This window comes from Fulmarus glacialis, unplaced genomic scaffold (assembly GCF_000690835.1).
Source record: "Fulmarus glacialis isolate BGI_N327 unplaced genomic scaffold, ASM69083v1 scaffold36861, whole genome shotgun sequence".
Taxonomy (NCBI): domain Eukaryota; kingdom Metazoa; phylum Chordata; class Aves; order Procellariiformes; family Procellariidae; genus Fulmarus; species Fulmarus glacialis.
The window spans coordinates 1-10,768 of record NW_009191508.1 but is presented as its reverse complement, the minus strand read 5'-3'; positions in this window follow the sequence as shown (position 1 = coordinate 10,768).

Sequence of the window (10,768 nt, the reverse complement as noted above, 5' to 3'; positions counted from 1 at the left end):
AATGCGTCCATCAAACCTCCGTCAGAGTTGAAGTTCCACGGAGCCAGTGAGCAGACTGGGGCCTGTCGAGGCTGCTGGTGGTGCGAGGTCTTGCCTTCTCCTGTAATCTCATTTACAATAAGCCAAGGTCAACTTTTCTTCTTCCCCTGACTCCCCCAAAAAGAAAATAAAAACATGGTTTGCCCAAAGAGGAAGTCTTCAAAACCGGTGTGTGAATTCCCAGTGTAGGTCTTTTCCTTTTGTCAGCTCCTCTCTTGCCTGTCTAAACTGCAAGTGAGCAGGAGCTGCTGCGTATGGTCCTGGTACATGTAAGCTCATGGCAGAGCTGACCCTGAGCAGAGCCTGTGCCTGTATCACACTGTCACTGCGGATGCTGCTTCAGGAGCCTTTATCTGCCAGCAGTATAAAGATCCCCTCCAGCCACTGAGCTGTTGTGCCTTATTTTTGTGCATGATGATAGTAGTTTCCAAGCCGAACTTGGTGTCCCCATCATCCGTGTCAGCTGCTCTCCCATCCCACAGTGTTTGGTCCCCCGCTGCAACGCCGTCTGGTCCCCGCGGGTCACTGCACAGCACATCCCGCAGCGCCAGCCAGCCTGCTGCCCCTCCGGCACAGGCACAGAGAGGTGCTGGAGGGGGCTGGCACCACGGCTCTGCCTCTGCGCTGGGTCACCAGCCTCTTGGAGGTGACTTGACTGCGACTAGTGGCACAGGCGAAGCTGTTTGGGGATCCCCGGCTCCTTCACCCGCTGATCAGAGCCATTGCAGGGCGAGCTCCTGGCATGGTCCCTGGAATTGGTGGGTTTCAGTTGCTGCTCTGGACATGGTTGGGAGCATGGCCACGTCCTGGGGACAGCAGCAGCCCAGTGGCATCGTGCTTCCATCCCCCAGGTGCTGGTGGCCCAGGGACAACCTGGACCCCCGGAAGCATCTGCCAGGCAAGCCCCTGCCAGGGCACCAGGGCTGGGCACTGTGGGGACCACGGCTGTGCTTTCTGGCATACAGAGGTGGCAACACCAGGGCACCAGGGATGCCGGCAAAGGCTGCTGCTAAGGGTTGTGTTTGAAAAACGGTCCAAAAACCCCATGTAATAATGTCTGGACTAACCGGCTCCCTGCTCTCCCTGCAGACCTGCTGTGGAGAGACACGTATGTTGCATCTATGTGGCTTTGAGTGTAGGTGGTTTTGAAAGAACAGAACACCAGGTTTCACTGTCTCAGGCAGAGTTAGCCAAATGACGTTTTCATGTACGCACTGGGTTATTTTCAGGGAAAACTGAAACATTTTCTGTGTAAGAAAAGATCTTTTCAAGCAAGCAAGGAGTTTGAAGTTAAGTTGGCTCTTCCACAGAAATATGAAAACATCTCTGGCTGCAACACATCAATAACTCATCTTGCCAAAAGAGCAACATTTCAGGGTAGAGAAATGACCCAAATAATGTTAAAAATGTTCAGGAAGGTCTGGCTCCCTTTCTGCACTGTTTTATGCAACCACTACCCCACTTAGGTTTTATTTTCCAGCCTTGCAGCAAGACTCCAGTGTTAACTGGGACATCTTCTCTTAGCCTTCTTTGTAGTGTGCATGGATAAGTGCACATTTGATAAGAAGTCAGAAATGACCTGGAAGGAGGAGGCCTCGAGGTGTGTCTCTGAGCATGCATATCTTAAAGAGAGGCGTGGTATTTCCTCCTGCACCCCATTAAATTTGTAAACGGGGCCAGAAGCATTCCTTCTTCCATGATAAAGGGGGGGTGACTTCCAGCAGCGTTGCACGTTCAGACACTGAAGCAAGAGTTAGCACGCGTGCCCGGCAGCGGGCATCCCTGCACACCTCATCTTCTGGGACGCCAGAGGACAGGAGGGACCACCCAGCAAACCCCTCCATAAGCAGGTTGTGGGCAAGAGCCACTTCTTACGCACAACTCCAGACCACTCATTGGGAGATGACACCAGCACGGTAGGAGGGCCTGCTGGAGATGGTCAGCAATAGAGACCTTTCATCCCTCAGCTGCCTGGGGAAAGGAGGAAAATTCTGGATTTAGGCAAGGAAATGTGGTGCTCCTTGCAAACTTCGGCTCCTTGCAAACTTCAGCTAACTCCAGCTCTTGTAAGCTGGAATTTGCCTTCTCTCAGACTTTAACTTTTTACATGCCCAGCCTTTATATTTCAGTAGATACTATTCTTCTAGTTTTTGCAATAGTGATGATTACAGCACTTCGTTGCACCTTTTTAATCAGAAAAGGTCTTATTTATATTTAGGAAGTGGTTTTAGCGAACTGGATATGCTGCTATGTGAAAAGCCATCACGGCAGAATCAAGCTGCTCACACAAGCAATTAGCACCAGAAGCCTTGAAGACAGATCATCTCTGAAATGATACTGTCGGTGTTGTACTTGCAAATGATGTCTCAGACAACATCACCTCTGCCCCTGAAAGATTATGAAATGAGGCAGAGGTTAGACACCAGGGAAACATGTCCAGTTATTAAATATCGGCCTGTTGAGGATGACTCATCTCTGTAACACTCCCTGCTGGGTGCTCCCCACCCAAGCGCCGTCCCATGAGGCTGTGACTATTCAGCTGAAGTCACGCACTTGCAGCGACATAACAGTTTCAGACCAGAGTTTTCAAAATACGAGCAATGAACCAGGTGCATAAGATTGCATGCACAATTTCGAGTCTAATTTACAAGGTCAGTCGCCTTAGGTTTGTAAATTGGTATTTTTACAGATACAGGGACACATTTTCAAAGATTGAATGGGACAGCCCGAATAACTTGAGTGTGACTTTGCAGTCCACCCTGCGTGGAGCAGGGGTTGGACTAGAGATACCTCCTGCTCCATGTGGACCTGAACCTTGAGGGGCAGCAGGCGGCAGGAGAAAGCTGAGCCACCCTGTATGCCATTGCTCGCTGACCCGTGTTTCGGTTGGAGAGCAGAGGCTGGCGCACGAAAAGGCAGTCACGAAAAGGCAAACCTTGTCTCCCTTCAGCGTCTGCCTGCACCCTCACGTCCGTCTGGTGTCCCAGAGCAATGGGACCCTTCCTCTTTCTCTGCTTGCTTACCTCACCTCCCTTCCCGGTCTTGCAAGGTCTCGGGAATGGCTTTTATAATTTCCATCTCCTCATGACACAGTGTCCTTTACTCCCTGTCCCTGAAGCTCTCCCAGGTTATTCCTTGTGCCTGGGAGAAACTACAGAAGGAAGCCTTGTTTCCCCCATCCAGGCAACTTTTGACATGCTGCAGGGCACTGTCCCCCCATGCTTCCTCCCTGCCTGACTCGGTCATCTTCTGTCCCCTCTCCTCTAAGGTCTCTGGGACAGGGACTACCAGGACCTCAGTGCCTTTCTGAGCAGAAAAGTCCACCTAAGCACTAGCGCTGTGATATGAGGGTTACTCTTCTCTCTCCTGCCAGCCCCTGCGAAGGAAGGTTTTACTGGGAGAGGAGCCAGGCAGAAAGCCTGGAAGCAGACAAGCCTTTAGCAGAGGACAGTACTTGGCATAGCTGCACTGTCACCAAAATGTGCTGAAGAGCAGAGGCGGCCTGCACACTGAGCTTGCGGTGCTGGGCTGGCTCAGATGTCAGGTACTTTGGGAAGCCGATCGCTGTGGGAATGGGTCCTGTGCTACCCACTGGCTGGTGCTGAGCGTGGCACCCAGCGTGCCTCCTGCGGGAGCACCAGCGTATTGCTGTAATACAGAGCGGAAAGATTAAAGATTATTTCCACTTTCCCAGAGTTGTCAGTGCCTCCACCTCATCTCCTCTCAGGACATGAGACAGTAAATCCAAAGCTGTTCCACTGCCAGCTCGTGAGTCAAAGCCATAGGGTGATGCATGCACCAAGAGGGCACCGGGGATGCAGAAGCTGACAGAGACATGGGATGTAGTCTGACCCTATTAATTTGTCTAATGCGTTTATCCATAACGTGCACACAGGTTTCTCTTTTCTTTGAAGTAAGTCTCTTCCAGGCTTTTATCTAGCACTCGCCTGCCTGTTTTGCAGGACACTAGCTAGCAGTTCTAGCTCTGCACCTCGCAGAGCAGGCTGGTGTTTCTGAGTTTAAATCCCTCCCCTCCTCTAAGTAAAGGAACAATTTGGTTTGTGCCACCCTGCCCTCTGGTACCCTAAGACACTTGCAGCTTTGCTAGGCTGACGCTTTCATACCCCTTGCCTTGCGTCTGCCCCAGTCCCATGCAGTCTATATGTAGCTATCTAGCCAGCGGAACAGGAAAGCTGCCTGCATTCAGCGAGCCTGCTCCTGCCCCAGCCCGGCCATGGCAACTGAGCTGCCTCCTGTCACTCAGACACTTGAGCTCTGAGCTACTCATTTATGGCAGGGTCCTTATAATTTTCTCCACCTCCTCCTTGGCAGCCAGTAGCATAGTCCCGGGTATGCACTTCAGAAAACCCATATGGAGCACGTCTGTCCCGCATCTGCTGGGACAACAGGCAGTCACATATATTTCAGGAGCTATGTTGCTGCTAGTGATGAGCTTCTCATGGCTTTCCATCCCAGGGTGGTGCATGCAGGATTATTCACAACCTCCCCAACTCCCACAGACTCACTCCTGGCGTGTAGCTGACTCCTGGTGTCACACCGGTGACTGTACGGGCATGCTGCCAGGGACAGAATATCTGCCTGCATTTGTCCCAGTTGGTAAATGGTTTCTCAGCCACGTGCACTGGAGCCCTCAGTTTATTTCCTTGCTGTTGAGAGCCAAGCACGGTACAATGTTTATTTATTTGTGCCTGAAGTTTGTCTCACCTTTCACAGGGTGTGGGAAGGAAAGGCTTGTGTCTGGAGAGCAGCGTGTCCACACACCCCGTGGGAGGCAGAGCTCGCAGCCTGCCTCACTCACGGAGAGGAAAGCTGTGGCCCCCGGCACCGCGGGAGGGAATGCAGCTCCCCTCGGTTCGGGCTGGGCATTTCGGCAACAGCATGCTCTCTGTCTTGTGCCTTCCTCAGCCGTGGCTCCCCAGCCTTTGAGGTGCTTTCCACAGCGAGGTTTTGTGGAGTCCCTGCAGGGTTGGTGGAGATGCCCCAGGGATCAGACCTTGCTGCAGACCGGCTCGGGCAGAGGGGAAAGCTCTAGTGTGGGGCAAAATGAACAGAGCAGACGCGTGAGATAGAGAGAGGAAATGGTTTAGAAACCTTAAAACTGAAAAGGGACAATTATCATCTTGTTTAATTTTTTTTGCATAACACAAGCTGAGGAACTCCTCGCAGAAACTCCCCCAGCTCTTCTGCCCTGCCCTGCTCCCTGGAGCAGGAGGGATGGAGAGCGGTGGGTGAAGTACTTCAGAAGTATGAGAAGACCCAAATGCCATGGCTGAGTGATACCAGCTGCGAAAACTGGCCTCACGGACATGAGCTACGTGGATTTCTGCTGCAAGCAGAGGAGTGCAGCAGGACCACTGAGCGGGGCCGGGCAGTGTGGGCACTGTGAGCACCCCTGGGCTGGGGCACCTGCAGCAGAGGGTCCTCTCCTGTTTCTGCTGGTGGCAGTGGGAAGTGCTACGTCGGAAGGACACAGGAGCTGGCTACTGTCTCTGATCCAATCCCATGCCCCCAGCGTGGTGGTAGCCACCCTAGGAGCCACATCCCTGCCTATGCCTTCATCTGCCTCATCCAGTGTCTTCAGCCCTTTTCAATCCCAGAGCCAGTCTGCTCTCATCCTTCTCCTGTACAGACCAACGAGCCCCAGGCTATGTCCCCTTCCCTCCCAGGCTGCCGCTTGCTGCCCTGATGGTTGTTGGTGCCCTCCTGGCAGCTGGAGGGTGCTGCATGTGCTCGCTGCCGGGTGAGTCACCCCGGGAGCACCCGTGGGCACCGAGGCGTTGGTATTCCCCTGCCCACCTTCCCCGTGACTCACCCGCCCTGGCCCCGACCCTCCATGGACACTGCGAGCCCGCATGGAGGCAAGGAAAGGGAGATGACCTCCCCGACGGGGCGCTGCTTCCATTTTGCACCCCCTTGACAACTTTCTTGGAAAAGTCTATCTCAGGCTGATGTTTCCTTATGCACAAGATCAATGCAGAAATGAGCTGGCAGCGGGGAAAGTTTACTTTAAAAACCACTTTCAGACTTCACCTGAATGCAGAGAAAAGCTCTTTTTCTGTTACATTTTCAGGTGCTTTTCTATACTCTGGTAAGTCTAAGCTAGTTTTATTTTCAGCCCTTCTAGCTTGGGGATTTCCTGAGAGCTTAAAGGAGGAAGGTGTCTGGAGCCAGATCCTAAAAAGGACATAGGAACTGAAGTCCAGCACCTGATCAGCTGATGCCAGCCCTTGATCATTCTAAAGGCTCTCTATTTATTTTTTCTTTACGCCCAGACTTCCCTAGAAACTGGAGGAAAACTAGGACTAAGGAGAAACTAAGAGTAAAAATACCGTCACGGAAAATATCTGTACAATTGTGCTGGTTTTCGCAACACCCCAGGCGCTGCTGCATCATGCAGCAGACCTTGCACAAAAGAGGAAGAGTTCCTGCGGTGAGTTCTTTCTCCACTTCATTTAACCCATACTTTGCTGTTTGTTTTGATGTCCTTTGACTGATTCGGCTTGCCTCATGACAGCTGTCACTTTCCCCTTGCACTCTGAGTTGTCCAAGGCATGACCTTGGCTGCTCAGTCCCTTTTCCGAGCCCCTGTAGGCTCCTGTTTACACCTGAAACCCTTACTCAGCTACTAACTCATCCCATTAGGGATGGAGCCTTTCCATATCTTCTTCTTTCTCTTGAGGGTGTTTCTCCTAACAGCTTCTGCTTGGTGGAGGTTTGGAAAATGTATAGCCCATAAGCTTGTCAACACTTACACCTAGACAGGGAATTGCCCTGCTAGCCCACGGCCCATTCCTTGTTGCTCTGTGTTTTTTTTCTCCTATGTGGCCTGTGTGCATCTGTCATGCAACCAAACAGAGACCTCTTGGGCATAGACAGCTGCCCATCCATACACCTGGAAGACGGGGGCAACTGTGCCGGGGTCGCACGACAGGCATGTGTCTGGTTCTGCAGTGGGGAGGGACCCTGCACCTTGGCACATCAAGTCCTTGAGGAAAAAATCTGCTGGCCTCCAAACTTGTCATTGTTACCCCCTCTCGAATAATATTTGGAGAGTGCTATCACAATGCAAATTTGACCTTAAGGAATTTACAACAGATTCCTAAAACTGCCCTGCTAGCACTTCTTTATGATCGATTGAACAAATTGATTTTTACACAGAACAAAGTTGTTTTCTTTCCCATTCCTTAAGCGAGGAAAGCTTTCCATCCCCTCCTCTGGTACACTATTCTCTTTCCTGCTCACTGTCGACCCTATAACCCCGGTGACGTTCCCGCTGCTCTGTACTAGCTGATTTCATGTCTTTCACTGGTGTATCAAGATACTCCTCCATTTTATTACCTGGGCTGCCTGCGTTTACCTACAATCCTCTTGATTTCCTAGTTTTTGTTCTTTCTTTCTGTATGTCATCACCATATTTCTTAGCGGAAACAGGCACATCTCTCTCATTTACTGTAATGTTTCCTTAATAACTGTCCTTATCAGCATGACTACTTCCTTTCTCCTTGATGCACATTCTCCTGCCCTCTAGACTTCTTGTATCTCCTACTCTATCTTACTTTTCTCTTCCTGTCCAGGAAGACTAGGTACAGCAAACAAAGTTTTTTTCAATTGTTGAAACTTGGAGCTGAATGGGAAGTTGCTCCGACGATAGGTCGTAGGCTGCAAGAACAATTCTCTGCTCCGAACTAAGTTTCAAAGGTTTCTTTTATTTTTTAAAATTTAAGTATCGACTAGGATCAGCTGGGCCAGATCCAGCCCCCAAAGGTCAGTCTTCCAGCTACATAGATTTCATGCTGTGAATGTCTCCCTAAGGTCTCAGATCCCCAAACTGTCCTTGTAGCACAAAATCTTGAAACATCTGTTTGTTTTCACTGTGCAGCCAGGACTTTGCACTCCTTTTCTGTAGCCAGAAAACTCCACTGGACATCACCTAAAATTTCTTCACTTTAAGCATCTTCCATTGCCTGCTGTAGCTGTGCTGACCTATTCCAGCATGAATTGCTCACAGTCATTTGGTCTAACAAAGAAAAACCCACAGGCTTTCACTGCTCCCAGGTGATCTTTGCAGTTTCAAATTTTCACTTGGTATCATTGCTCTTGGCAAACACGTTTGCTCTGCAGAGAAACTTGTCATCCTCCCTCGCAAGAAGCGTACAGGTAGATAAACAGATCTGAATCTCCTGACCTCTTCATTCTTCTTTGGTTTCTGGGTCCAGGCCATCTCCATTACACGGCAGCATTGTACACACTCAGTGCTGATTAAAAGCAACAACAAAAATCAGAGCTTCTCTTGGCTTTTATTCCAACACTTCTCATGATATCTGAGTGACTGAAGAAGTCAGTGACTGTAGCAAGACCTGGTGCATGCATCCCTGGTCCATGGTAGGAGGACAGCTGGGAAAGGCAGGTGAACTGCTGAAGCATGGCTGTGCCTCGGGTTAAGGGACTCCAGCATCGTTCTCAGCTCTGCCCCTGCCTCCCTGGGTGGCTAACACCAAACCTGTACAAAAGAGTGACTACAAAAAAGAGACAGTTATTACTACACCAAAATATGGCCACTTGCTGAAGGAAAATGTGAAGAAATACTACCTTCTTAAGGAAACAGGATAGCTGGACTCTATCCCAGAAACAGAGCATAAGCTTGGGCAAGTAAGGTAAGGCCTCGTGTTCAGAAAATCTGTTGTTTCTCAGCTCTTACTTTGGCAAAATTAAAATTTTGCAGTTATTTTGAGACATTCAGACAGGAATTCTGACTGAACAGCAAAACATTATTACTCATAAACATTGTCTGTTAGGCAAAACTGGAAGTGAGCTGTGGATGCTGATACCAAGTGGGTATTTCAGAGGGAGGAGAAAGTCTATGGCGGGTTCACAGGGATAGGCAAGTGTCAAAATTTGGTTTTCCTTCAGCTCAGCACAAACCAAATTATCTCATAATGTCCCTGTTTTGTTTCCAAAACCTCCTGACTTTGCTTGAACCTAAAATACCCTGAGAACGGCTTTTCTTGCCACTTTTCGCTTCTGCTTTCGGTGGTAACTGGAAACCAGAAGCTCCAGCACACACAAAGATGGTGGTGACGGGAGAAAGAGAATTACATTTACTCATTTAAACTACCAATGCAAAAAAAAGCTAAAACTTCCCAGATTGGAATGAGCTTTCGGTGGAGCTTGAAGGGAGGAGGCTGGTGCGACTGCAGTTATTTCTGCCAGGACATGGGGCGAGGGCCAGGTTATCTGCCTCTAGCCTGGCTGGAAGCTGCCCATCCAGGTGCAGGGATTAAATATGAATTGCTGACATTGACAACAAATTGCCAAAACACAGCTTTGGAGCTTGTGGGAATTTCCTTTTCCTTTTTTTCCAGGTACACATGTCCTTCAGGGAGAAATTCCCAGGGAAATCCCCCCACCAGGACCTCGCCTTGGCTGCGCAGAGGGGGGCATTTGATCCCAAGCCCTTGTTTTGGTAGAAAGCTGCTTGCTAGCCTGAGGCCTGTCTGGATAAGCAGGGATTTGTGAGTGGTTTCCACTGGTAGGAGAAGCGGGTGGTGCAATCCCGACCTTCACTGAGACAACCTCTGCAGCCGCAGGGAGTGCCCGGCAGCACCCTTGGCCCCAGCAGGAGCCAAGCCCAGCCGGTGGGTGAATTTTCGGTGCACCAGCTCCTGCCTTTCGAGGTAGCCCTCTGCCCTTGCAGCCACACCAGCTATGGCCCAAGGGCTTAGCCCTCCATCTCCTCGATGCTCCCCCCACTGATGGCTCCTCTCCCGCAGGCAGGCCTTGTGCTGCCTGGCCATGCCTCTTCTCGCTCCTCTCCTAGGTTGCTCCTGCCTTTCTGCTCCCGTTACCAGTCTGAGCAGTGTGTGTCAGGAAGGACGCAATGTGGTTTCATCCTCTTTCCATAACACCACCTTAGAAACATGTACATGTGCTTTAAATGGGTTCTGTGATATTCCAGAATTTCCAACACTTAACCACATCACAGTTTGATGCTTGGTGGGTGCTAACACACTTGGATTGCCAAAAGAAATGAGAAACGGTACCAGAAAACCCCATAAAATTCTCTCAAACAGTCCAACGGCATGTTTTCTGAAAGACACCTGGCTTATGAACAGTGACGGAGGGTAGGGGAGGTATGTGGTTTGGGTTCCCATTTCTGGGGAAAAACACAGCAACTATTGTCACCTGTGAGCACCAGCCTTACCCAAAGCCATGCCGATACCAGTCTGGTAATAACAGCATATGCCCGGTTGTTTGCCCCGGCTCGGCGGACGCTCACCAATGCATTTCCCCAGGGTGTCCTGCCTATTGAGCCTTGCAGTGGTTGAGCAGTGTTTGCAGGGGGCAATGAATCTTCTCTGCTCTCAGCTCCACTGAGAGACTCTTTTTCCTGCAAATGACACAACTGTGACTGAAAGGGTGGTTCAGTGGCTGGGGTGGGGGTGCAGCCCTGCTGCAACTCCCTCCTCTGCTGCAGGGTCCCAGGACACTTGGCCGGTCACTCCTGCTCCTGATGCCTCCGTGCCCATCTGTGCTTTCCTGCTCACAAAACCATTGAGAAGATGAAAACTTGGAAGGCTGTGCAGATAGACCCTCTGCCTTCTGGCTGGAAGTTAGTAGTTAGAAACCAGAAGACTGTCATCTAGACCATGGCCTCTTCTTTCTATCTATTTCTTCTTTCTATCATCTTGAGGGCGCTCACAAGCCATGT